Below are 13,673 nucleotides of genomic sequence, written 5' to 3' on the forward strand. Positions count from 1 at the left end.
CCCAGATTTTCCTGCGAACTCTACCTGAGGAGGGGTTCATTCACTGCCCTTTATCAACCTCCTACCTCACAGAAAGCCCTATGTCATTATGAAGAAACAAAGGCACAGAAAGATCAGAACCAGACTTGCATGTAAGTCAGTACTGTTCCCACTGAACCATGATGTGCCCTGCTCTCTGCCACCAAATGGGCAAAAGGATGGTTTGTGAATAGGGCCCAAACATGTTTCTAAGTCCATGGTCAATTTCCTCCCAAACTAGCCCTGGTAATTTCTGAATAACAAGAATCCCCTCCAGCTCTCCCTGCCTTCATCTCCTTCCTAGTCCCAGGATGCAGTGGGAGTCCCCACTCCCACCCCTAGCCACAGCACCCACAGGCTGAGACAGAGCCTGTGCCTCCTGCCCAGTGTCCCTGCATAACTGTGCAGGGCATTTGTGAGCACAAATCAAAACCTGAGAAGAATTTTCCCCCTTCTGATACCTTTAAAAACCTCTTATCTAATTTGTGTTTAAGTTCAAATGTGCAGAACTCAACCCCTTTGTATAAACTCTGAGCTGTTCCTGAATTCGTTCTGCTATCCTCACTGGTATTTGTGCTTCCTGTTCATTGTGCATTCTCCGCACTTTCAACCTCAAAATTAGATAAGCAGGTTTTTAATCCAGATCATCAGAAAGCTGGGCAAAATTCTCCTATGAAGGCCCTTTTGCCCCTTCTGTGCCTCACACAATGCCAATGCCAGCTTATGCATGGGGCACTGCAGGCACCCGTGAGGCTAATCTGCTCTGGTCTACAGCCTGAGGGAGCTGTGGCTTGGGGACACAGCTCCTGCAGTGGAGCCCTACATGTATGTGTGGGATACTTATATGTATATGTATGCATGCATATGGACATATATGTGTAAGTACACACACACACACACAACACACACACACACACACACACACACACACACACATATGTTCCAAACTTACCTGGGGAATATGAGACATTTTCGGCCAAGTACACAGGTATATCAGGCTTAACATGGCCTTGCCAATGTATATGTTTTAACCTCTCTGAACCTCAGGTTTTTTTTTCTTCTGGGCAGGAGAAAACAGAAGTGGAGCAGTGGCATCTCTCTCACTCTCACTCTCTCTCCCTCCCTCCTTCCATCTCTCCCTCCCTCCCCCCCTCTCTCTCTCTCACTTGTTCACTGTATCTTTATTTGCCTCTGTCTCTGTCTCTGTCTCTGTCTCTGTCCCTGTCCCTGTCTCTGTCTCACTCACTCTCTCTTTATGTGTGCATGTGTGCATCCACATATGTCACATATGTAGAGATGGGTAATAACGTAAGAGATGATGTGGCAAAAGCATCACACTAGGATCTGCTACGTAAAGAAAAATTATGTTCAGGGAAATGAAGACACAAGGTCTTTCTCAACTGTAATGTTCTAATTGAAACTTCAACAGAGTCCACTGGTCAATACGGCTCTGCTCCTTCAGGTTTCCAGAGCAGCCTACAAGGCCTGGTGCACATTGGCTGTGGCACTAATGTAGAGTCACTGAACATCACCCCTTCTTGAGTAACAGAACCACTGGGCCTCAGCTGCATAACTTCCCCTTGTACCTGGTCCTGACCATTGGACAGGGATGGTCAATGCAACATATGCAACTTTCAGTTGTCCCTAAAACATAGGAATGATGAAAGTGCAGATGTTTGTGCATGCTTGCATTCTTATAATTTTATTTTTAATTATAAGTTGGCATTGTAATTCTATATATTTATGGGCATGAAGTGCTGTTTGATTTATGAATACAATGTGAATAATTAAAATCAAATTAATTAGCATATCCATCATCTCAAACACATCATTTTTTATGATGAAGGCATTTGAAAGTTGTCATCCAAGCAATCCTGAAAAACGCAGAACATTACTATTTACTTTACTCACCATACTGAGGCAATGAATTAAAAGGGTAAAAAGGCTTCTTCCTCATGTCTAATTGAGGGTTTGACTCTCTAACTGTTAACCCATTGTGGCCTCCAGCTTTAGGAAGCTACCATTCTACTCTCTACTTCTTTAATTTGTTTTAAGATTTAATACATGTGAGAACATGGACGCTTATCTTTTTATGTCATTCACCACAGTGTTCTTCAAGTCCATCGATATTGCAAGTGATCAAGTTTCCTTTTTTTTAGGGCTGAATAGTATTCCATCCTATATGTGACTACATTTTTTTGGTTGCTTGGTTGCCCTTTTGTTTGTCTTTTGAGGCAAAGGTCTCACTATGTAGTCCAGACACGCCTGGACCTCATAATCTTCCTGCTTCTGCTTCCTGAGAACTGGGGTCACAAGCATGTATCTCCATGCACAGCCTCTAATTTTATCAACACCCTGGATGCTTAGCTTGATAACATAAACTATGATACTCTGACTAATATTTCAGTGTACCTGGGAATGGAGGCATTTCTTCAATGCATAGATTTCAAAGCTGTTAGGTAAATACAAAAGTAGATAGAATGGATAGATCAATCTAGAGAGTTTCAGTGAGGAGAGCACAAGATAATATATACAATATAGATAACATTTCCATGTGGCAGAGGAATGCAGAAACATACAAGATTAAACATGGGGAGTTCTTACAAGGAAGCCCACAGCTGAATTTCTCTTGTATGACATTAGTTGAAAAAAATAGAACTGAGGTTTTCTTAATCTCCAATATGAATAATCCATCTAATATCTTAGTGGAGGTGCAGAGTATGTTTGACCATAATACCTTGGTATATTACCCATGTTTGGGGGCAGCTATGTAGTTGTGTTAATAAGAATGTTAAGTGATGGATTGATAAGGCAGATTACAGCTATTAGTAGACAGAGGTGTCAGGGTGATTATAATAGAAAGTCACCGGTGGCAGGTTGTGTTCTCCCCAGAGGTTTCAAAGGATTTCCTGGGACATAAAACGGCCCAGATATATAATTAGTCAGGGTTCTCCAAAGAGGCAAGACCAATAAGATATCTAAATAGATGAAGACAGACAGACAGATGTCAATATGAGGGGATTTATTATGGAAATTTTCTGATGTATTTATGAATAACAAGAAGTGCTATTATATGCTATGTCCTAGCTGGAAAACCATGACAGCGAGTATCATAGCTCAGTCCAATGCCAAAGGCCTGAGGACTTGGGGTTCTGTTGTTCAAGGGAAGGATAAAATGACTAGGAGAGCAAATTCATCCTTACCCTGCTTCTCTCTCTCTCTCTCTCTCTCTCTCTCTCTCTCTCTCTCTCTCTCTCTCTCTTCTCTCTCTCTCTCTCTCTCTCTCTCTGTCTCTGTCTCTGTCTCTCTCTCTCTCTCTCATCTCTCTCTCTCTCTCTCTCTCTCTCTCTCTCCTCATCTCCTCTCCTCCTCTCTCTCTCTCTCTCTCTCTCTCTCTCTCTCTCTGTGCATGGATAAGGAAGAGTGGACATCCTGGGGCTTGAACTCAAGCCCTGAGCACTGTCCCTGAGCATTTTATCTCAATGTTAGCACTATACTTTTGAAGTACAGCTGCAACTTCTGAATTGTTGGTGGTTTATTTCAAGAAGATGTGGTATTTATACACAATGGACTTCTATGCTGCCATCAGAAAGAATGACATTACCCCGTTTGTAAGGAAATGGAAAGACTTGGAAAAAAATTCTATTAACTAAAATAATCCGAAGCCAAAGAAACATAGTTTCATCTCATTTGTAATAACTAGTACACTTCTAGGACTCTCCTAGCAGAGGACTACAACAGGTCAAAAGCTATTTACATATGGCCATATAGGATGAAGCTAAGCAAAGTGAACTACAGGATATGGAGTTTATGGTGGTGATTTTTTTTAGTGTACTATGTGAAGTTATTTCTTTTCTTTTTCTTCTCCTATGGTTTATCTCATGTTGTTACTGTATCTGACTTTTTTTGCTGGTATATGTACATTTATTTGTTTATTTGAAATAGGGAGGGTAAGAGAAACAAGATGATCGGGAGGAGTGGAGGGAAGGAAAGTAGGAGAAAAACATGCAAAGGACTATCAATGTTCAAGAAGGAATGTACCCACTATCTCACAAATGTAGCTGTAAGCCCTCTATACATCCCAATAATAAAATACAATAAAATAAGCCAGGCACAGTGTCTCACGCCTATAATCCTAGCTACTCAGGAGGCTGAGATCTGGGGTCAAGGTTCAAAGCCAGCCCAGGCACAAAAGGACCTGAGACTCTTATCTCCAATTAACCTCTAGAAAATGGGAAGTGGAACATGGCTCAAAGGTAGGGCAGTGTAGCCTTGAGCTGAAGAGCTCAGGGACAGTGCCCAGGCTGAGTTCAAGCCCCATGGACCACAAAAAAAAATAATAATAATATAATTATTATATAATATATAATTATATAATAATAATTATTATTTTAAAAATAGTCTCAAAGACTTTTCTACCTGGGATGGCTTTGAACTATAATCCTCATAACTCAGCTTCCTGAGCAGTAAGGGTTAGAGGCCTGAGCCACTGACACTCAGCTTCCACTGCCCTTTCATTTTTTCTATACTGTGATTCAAATCTAAATTGACTACGTACATTGGGTGAGGAATTATGCTCCTTTCTCAATGCACTGACTCAAATACAAATCTTCCAGAAATGTCCCCACAGACACCCAGAAACAAAGCTTAGCAGCTGTCTGTGTGTCCACTAATGCCATTAGCTGACACCTGAAATATCATGAGCCAGGTAAAAGAAATCTAGCCATTGCCCTGGCAGTGCTGAAAAGGAGACCAGGACCACTTTCTCCAAACTCCCTGTGGAATGACACAGAAAAATGCCTCCAAGGAAAGAGCTTGTCACTCCCATTTGTCTGCCAGCCACAAGAAGCCAGACGAGTATATGCTTTCAATACAAAATTTAAGGGAGAGACAAAAATCTCAGTTGTTGTAATTCTGGTGAATCTCCAATTGGAAAAGGCACAAGAGAATGCCAAGCATAGTAAGAATGATTATCCTTTTCTTTTCTTTTTTTTTTAACATGTTTTCCTGTATATAGACTCAGCAGCACACAGCATAATAGCATAACATTCTACACCAACCCTGCTCAGCACATACAGATTCACGGCCTCTGCACGTGTTCACACCGCACTGCATGCTGCTCACAGTCTCTTTCCACCAGCAATCTGTCCAGCAGTAATACCTATTTATACTCTCATTAAATAAAAGCATCAATCGGCCAAGTATGGCCTCAAGGCTACCTAATGAGGCGCATATATGATTCAAGGATACATGAATATGCTAAAGCAGGTGAGTGAATCAGTCTTCTGGAATACAGACCCAATACCCTCTGAAATGTTCAATGTTGAAGCCTGATCAACTCCATTTACCCTTCAGTTGACAAGATTAATGTTTGAATGCAATACTTTAGCATTTAAATTAATGCAAAGAAAACTATGGTGATTAAAATATCAAAACTCTCAGTAAGATAAGATTCTTACTTATGATTTTTCCTTTTGTCTCAGGTTCCAAATAGATTGACATGGTGCTGGTACTGAAGGGCTTGGAACCAGAGACCAAATAATGGCTCTGGGGTATCATTTGTTCTATACTGAAAGTGGAAACACTAGAAGGAGGGAAGAGAAACATTCTTATAAGATTACTCAGAAGGGAGGCTTTAGAATGATACTAAATATTCACACCCTAGCTTGGACTAACATGAGGGAACCTTCTGTGAGACTCTGAAACGATTTCTCCAAGTGAATGGGTCCATGTAATCTTGGAACCATCTCAGATAGCTAATGTTTTACTGTGACAGTGTTAGAGATGAGGAAAGCAAGGCCCAAGACCACACAAATTGAAAAAGCCAAAGCTAAATCCTAGACCACCAACCCCAGAGGCCTGTTTTCAGCACCCACAGCTCATTGTCCCCTAGAGAAGCTATGGCTTCAGCCTCCATGGGGCTACTCCAGGTTTCAGCTCCCATGCCTAAGTACTGGCTGCCGTAGTCCTTGCATTTACCTCACACACTTAGACTTGTAGAGTGACCTATTTTTACTAGGACAGAGAGCAGCCAGGGAAAAGGATCTGAAAAACAAATAATGTCCCATTTGACCTAGGACACAATGTCAAAACAAAATATGACTAAGTCCAAGTAGTCTCAGGGCACTGAGAAAGAAAATACCTCTCAAGCTTAATGCAGCTTTCCCCTTTGCCTTAGTAGCTCTTGACATACCTCTGGTATGCAATACATTGTCCTAATATTTCAGTGAACTATTGTGGGGCTTCGTGCATACAGCACTTTGGGAAAATCTAGGCTGAATAATCCTTTTATATACAGTTGCACTTTGTATAATGGAATGTTCAATGGCTTCCATGTCATCTACCAAAAATGTCTCCAAACATTGCCAGGTGCAAAACCACCTGCTTGGGAACTACTGTGCTAAAGAGTCAAGGAATAAAAGGAGATTGAATAGCCATTGACTGTCTTAGAGGAGAAGTAGGTCCAGTGTGACACTGAGCAGACCCAAGTGAATGCCAGCTCGCATGGAGAAGGTCCTGAAATATCCCAATTAGGAAGCTGAGATATAGTTGATGAGTGTTTTTCCTCAGCCATCAAAAGGCCTACCAAATAGCAGACCTGCAAGGTGTCACACTTTCAGCAAGAACAAATGACCAATCAGGGATTCAGTCCAGGGCTGCAATCTCTGTCACTGTTCCATGTGGCTGTCTGACCTATGCCCTGGCCAGAAATAATTCACTACTTCTCCTTAAAAGAGCAATTTCCTCTCTGAGTGATGGATGGCCTGTCACTCACCAGCCACAAACCAATCCTATTTCTCACCCTTTGAGCAGCTGTGCCACTGCAGGGTGTTATGGTAAATTAATCAACAATTGAGGAAAAAGTTGTGGAAAGATGCAAGATGAAGAGAACAAGTCTCCGAATTCAAAGAGACAGGGACAATCAAATTATGCTTCTGGCTTCTGCCCTTCATCAGCCACTGCTAGCTGCTGTCCAGTGTTTGTTAAAAAAAAAAAGTCACTCAATCCTCATGAATTTTGGAGTTAGAGTGATAGGGAAATGTCTTTGGTGAGTTCACCTTCTTGTTGGTTCTCTAGCAAAAGAAAACGGAAATGATCAAACCATCAAACAGGACACCAATGAGTTCCAGGCATCCCCTTCAGATTGATAAAATTTAAGATGTCTGACAATACAAACATTAATAAGACTATGGCATGAGTTTTTGTTCACTGATGTGGTGGGGGTTTGGGAAACTAACTAAAGCCCTGTAGCAAATAATTTGTTACCCTCTTGTAACCTGAAGGTGAACCTGCTGTATGATTTAACTATTCCCTACCTAGATATGGAATGAGAGCCAATAGAAGCACATTTATGACACACTGTAAGGTAAACAAAAGGCATTGGCTGCTCAGGGAACAGAAATATGGGACTAAGCTGGGTGCTAATGGCTCACACCGTAACCACAGAGTCTTAGGAGACTGAGACAGAGAAGATTTCAGTACAAGGGGGAACATTTCATAAGATACCTTCTTCACATAGTGGTTCATGCTGCTATCCTAGCAACACTTGAAGCTCTGTGTAGGTGGATAGTGCTAGTCACATATCCAGGCAGGAAATGAACCCCTATAGAAAAAATAACCAGCAGAAAACAGGTCTGAAGGTGTGACTGGGAGGTTTCATTCTTGCCTAGCAAATGAAAGAATCCAAGTTCACATAAACTGCTTACTGCCAAACAACAACAATGAATTATGTGAACAGCCCACATATCTATCAATAAAAGAACAAATATCAGTAGAGATGACTTTAATGAATGCAGTACTAGTAAACAACAGACCATAGGAAATATGTACAGAAACATTTCACTTAAAATAAGACTCAAAACCTGCAAAATAAAACACAGTGTTCATAGACTTATGTGTCATAACCTATGTGCTGACGCTACTAATAAACAGAAAAGAAAAGGATAAGATCCATTTCCAAAGTGGTTTCAAGGAGAAAGAAGTTCAAAGTTGGAAGTTCTGTTTCTGAAGTTGAGTTGTAAATACAGTGGTATTCATCTCATTGTTACTATTTAAACTATTTATGCACATAGTGCAATATATTTGCTCATGAAAAATAGTTTGTAGTTAAAAAATAAGGAATGTTAGTGACATGACAGAATAAATATTTAACCTGGTCAGAGATGGTCAAGATAAGATTAATACCCCCCTCACATACACACTACAAAAAAAAAAGAGCAGAAAGAGAGGCTTCTTATAAAAGCAGGCATATAAGCTGGGTGTATTCATATGTATGTATATAATACTTTTAAATTAACTATAAAAATAAGGGGTGGTAAAGCTCACATTGAACAAGATGTACTATGCTCATAAAATGACAAGTTGAAGAGCTAAATATAATAAAATGCATATATATTAATTTAAAAGCAAGATGAATCTAAAAATATCCTTAAAAGACTATCATAAAGTCAGTATATGGTAAGAATAAAAGGTTAGTACAACATTAAAAACTTAATTGCTACTCATCATATTGCTGTGACAAACTAATCTTACAAAAAGAATGATGTGTTTGGGATCACATTTCTGAGGTTCCAGGCCATTATAGTCACTGGTCTCCATTGTTTCTAGGTCAAACATGATGGTGGAAAACAGACATGCACAAAATACACCCAAATTACATACCCAGTGACCTACTGCCTTCAGCAAGGCCCCACCTCCAAACTATCCATTCAGCCATGAACTTATCAGTAGATTAATCATTGAGGAGGTGACAGCCCCCAGGTTCCAATCTCCTCTCAAGAGCACTACCAGATGAGGACAAAGCCCTCCACACCTGAGACTTTAGGGATATTTTATACCCAAACCATAACATTAATCAGGACAATTCAATACTACATTAAGAGAGTAAAGGAGCATAAAGCAGAGAACACTTAACAAATATTCAAAACTAAAGCTCTCATCAAGTAAAGAACAAAAAGATATTTTCCTCAATGTGAACAAGAGCATCCATTAAAAAAAAAAATACACAGCTAACAGAATCAACTAACTAGGTAGGGAAGCTAGGAAAAGTGAGGGAAAACAATGGAAAGGCTGATGTTGATCAGCATGCATTGTACTTATAAACTGATTGTTGAATTGAAAAAAATGCACACTTAACATCATCTTTAACCATGAATGTTGAACAATTGTCCCCTAAGACTGGGAATCAGACAAAGATACATAGCCACCACTTCCATGCATACAGTGCTACAGTTTGATAGTCCAGTAAAGCAAGAAAAAGAAGAAAGATAGATGTAAGGAATTGGATTCTGTTCACATTGTTGTTGTAGTTATTGGTCTTTTGTAGGTGATCTGATTATAGAAAGATCCAAGGAGATGTATAAACTGCTAGTGAATACAAAAATTTGAAAATAGAAGTTCAATATAATAATCAACCTTATATTAAAAGAAGAACAGAGCAGAATCCAGATGTAGGAAAACCACACAGACCGGGCGCAAAAGCAGCCCTGGCCACCGCCGGGGCCAGGAAGACCAAACTCCAGCAAGGGCAGAATCCAGATGTAAAAATCCCACACAGACTGGATGCTGGCAGCACAGACAGTGGTGAAGAGCAAAGAGGAACGAATGACCCTGCAAACCCCAATGAGTAAATAGTCCAGCAGACTACCCCAAACCCATCGGAAAAGGAGAGCTGGTGGCTAGCTACAGAACTTAACCCAGACCCCTCCCACCCCACCAAAGAAAGACTGGCAAGTGCAGAAGGGGCAAGGAATTCAGAATCCTGTCCCTTTCCCCAATAGCCCCCTCCCCTGGGCCATTGACTGGAGACTGACAGGCCGACAGGTGATAAGATCCAGCACCCCACCAAAGGGTGTGGAGGTATCCTGCTCCCACCTGCCCAACAACTTCCTCTCCCAGGACACTGAAACTAGAGCCTGAGGGGCGCTAATATACTGCCTTCCAGTAGTGTGTGGGGGTGTGCATGAGTCTGCCAGCCAGCATCTGACAGACCCAAACCTAAATGGGACCCCCACCTGCTGGGAACTTTCAGCAAGACAACACCAAGGTGCCCCCAACAGAGTCACAGAAAGACTCACAGACAAAGCTTGAAACACAGCAGGGAACTGAAGGGCAGACCAACAGGGGCCAAGCTTGCCCTATTGAGAGCCAGAAAGGCACACCTCCGCCCTTGAAGCCCACATCCTGGGCTGGGCCCCACCCCTGGATACAGGGTGGAATACAGTCCTGCTGGCTTAGCTGTGAGCTCCCAGAAACTCCCAAACCCCAGACCCTCCACTGGGCCCCACCCTTGGGAACAGAATAGGAAAATTAGCTAACTGAGACCGAAGTGCCCAACTCCATCCTACCGCCCACTGTGGGGTCACCGGTTGGACTGAGAGCTAGCTGTACAGCAGCACACAGCCTCTGGGAATGGGAGGACACACCTGTAAAAGCTGAAACTCTGACCTAGTCAGCGGTGGAACTAATTTTGGCTGAGCACCACACGTATACACAGATTCCCAGAACCACCAGTCCCAAACCAAGTAAAGATCGCCACCTACCAACCACAGGGTAACCTACAACAACAGTCCTCCATGCCTCAAAAAGCACAACGCTGTATTACAACATATATAAATAATCAAAGTCCTACTCAAAGCCCGAAAGGAAACAAGGGCAAGGGGATGAGAGAGATGTCACCATCCCAAGAAATGACACCTGAAGAGACACAAAACATGACTCTATTCAAGGAGATGATTATGGACATGACTAAAGAGGTTAAAGCAGAATTGCAAAAACAATTCCAGGAACATAAGCAGGAAATGGCCAAGGAGCTCCTCGAATTCAAAAGAGAAATGAAAGAAAAGATTAGTACCCTCTCAGCGGGCCTGAACAGCTCAGTGTCCACAATACAAGCAAAAATAGAAGCATTAAGCAACAGATTGACTGAGATGGAAAATAGGACATCAGGAACAGAAGATAAAATGCAAGAACTGGAACAGAGAATCATCAGTCTGGAGAAATCAGTCAGAATTCACCAAAGAGAACTCCAGGAACTGGCAGATGCAGCCAAGAAATCTAATCTTCATACAATAGGGATCAAAGAAGAGATGGAGTTTCAAAATAAAGTAATGCAACCCTTATTCACCAAAATCATAGCAGAGAACTTCCCCAAACCTCAAAAGGGAAAATACTCACATTACTGAAGGCTTCAGAACTCCAAGCAGACAAAACCCTAGACACATCATAGTAAAAGCACTAGAACCAAATACTAAAAAGCTGATCTTAAATGTCGCAAAAACAAAGAAAGAGCTATACTATATTGGGAAAAAATTACAATAATTGCAGACCTCTCCATGCAAACCCTAAATGCAAGTAAAGCTTGGAAAAACATCATTCATGCCCTGAAGACCAACAACTGCCAACCCAGACTGATATATCCAGTGAAACTGGCATTTACTTTTGAGGAAGAAATGACATAAACGACACCGTAGCATAGCTGGGCTTAACAGATATGCACAGAGTCTTCCATCCAATGGCAAAACTTTATACATTTTTCTCAGCAGCACATGGAACATACTCCAAAATAGATTATATAATAGTATATACAGAAAACTTAAGCAGATACAAGAGGATTGATATAATCCCATGCATCCTATCTGATCAGAGTGCAGTCAGACAAGTTCTGAACAACACAGTAAAAGTAAAAAATATTCAATCACTTGGAAGCTGAACAACACACTTCTGAATAACTCCTGGGTTACAGATCAGATCAAAGAACAAATTCAAAACTTTCTTCAATGTAATGAAAATCAAAAAACATTACAAAGGAACTTATGGGACACAGCAAAGGAAGTTCTGAGGGGGAAATTTATCTCACTAGGAGCCCATATTAAAAAGACAGAAGAAGATTATGTAAATAACTTAAAAAAGAAATTGAAGCACCTAGAGGAGCAAGAAAAATTTAATTCTAAACCTGTGGGATTAACCTGCTTGCTATCTGCCCTTAATCACGTACACAAGTGTGTAGTGATTTCAAGCAATCCTGAGCCACAGGGAGCCTGGCCCCACACACCTGGAGCAAGTGGGGCATGTCTCAGGTCACCATTGGCTGACGATGATCCCGATTTGATGACGTGGCTGCGACCACTTGATCTGTATTTAGCGGGCACGTGTGTGGAATAAAGATTAGACCTGCGCCAAGAGACATGGTTTCCAGAGTCTGTATTATTCGGGGGCCCCGTCACCATGTTACCCCCGCCACGTGGGCGTCCGATTGGGACATCAACATAAAACAACTAGAAGGACAGAAATAGCAAAAATAAAATCAGAAATATCAGAGATTGAAATAAAATCCACTATTCACAAAATTAATAAAACAAAAAGTTTGTTCTTTGAAAGAACGGGAACAATCACAACCCATATCCAAAAAATTCAGTTCATTATGAATAAGTACTACCAGGGCCTATATTCAAAGAAACAAAAAAATCTAGTAGAAATGGATGACTTCTTAAATAAATATAGGTTACCCACATTGAACAATGATAAGATAAACAAATTGAACAAACCAATTTCATACAATGAAATTGTGAAAGCAATCGGAGAAATGCCAACCAAAAAGAGCCCAGGTTCAGAGGGTTTCACTGGGGAATTCTACAAGACATTTAAAGAAACTCTTCCAAGAAATAGAAGCAGAAGGAGCAATACCAAACTCATTTTATGAAGCTAATATTACTCTCATTCCCAAACTAGAGAAAGACCCAACAAAAAAGAAAACTATACCCCTATCTCTCTAATGAACACAGATGCAAAACTCCTCAATAAAATACTAGCCCACAGAATCCAGAAACTAATTTAAAAAATTATACACTACAATCAAGTAGGCTTCATCCCACAGATGCAAGGCTGGTTTAACATTCGCAAATCAATCAATGTAAGAAACATATGATAAATTCTCTGGATGCGGAGAAGGCATTTGACAAAATACAATATCTATTCATGTTGAAAGCACTCGAAAAAATAGGAATAAAAGGTACATTCCTTAAAATAATTTAAGCCATATATGAAGATGTTGGGAGCCAGAGTGTGAAGCCAGGCTGTCCCTTGAATTTGCACATCAGAGTAAGATAACCACATTAAGAAGAGAGCTGGTGCCATGCCTAGGAACTTCTGAAGCTACATTGTCTGTATTGTGAACTTTCTGATCTCTTTGATTTATTGCTTTATTGGTTTTTGGCCTTGCCCTGCTTAACTGATCTAAGATTTACCATATGAATGTAACCCCTGGCAGTTCCCTGGTTTCAAGAAAGTATATAAGCCTTGATTTGGAAATAAAGGAGGCTGAAGTCTTAAGCTCACAGCCTTCTTGGGCTGCTGACTTGGGCTGTGGTCCTCCTGAACCCCATCTGTTTGTCTCTCTTTTATTTTTTCCTATTCCCTGCCCCCTGTTTCAGGAATCCAGGTTCGCTGCCAGCTGGCACTGGCATGACAAACTTACAGCCGGTATTATACTAAATGGTGAAAGACTGGCAACATTTACCTTAAAATCAGGAACTAGACAGGGATGTCCACTCTCTCCATTCTCTTCAATATAGTGCTGGAATCCTTAGCCAGAGCAATAAGGCAAGAGAAGAACATAAAAGAGATCCACATATGGAAAGAAGAAATTAAACTATCCC

Source organism: Megascapheus bottae, chromosome 12 (assembly GCF_031878675.1).
Source record: "Megascapheus bottae isolate mThoBot1 chromosome 12, mThoBot2.hap1, whole genome shotgun sequence".
Taxonomy (NCBI): domain Eukaryota; kingdom Metazoa; phylum Chordata; class Mammalia; order Rodentia; family Geomyidae; genus Megascapheus; species Megascapheus bottae.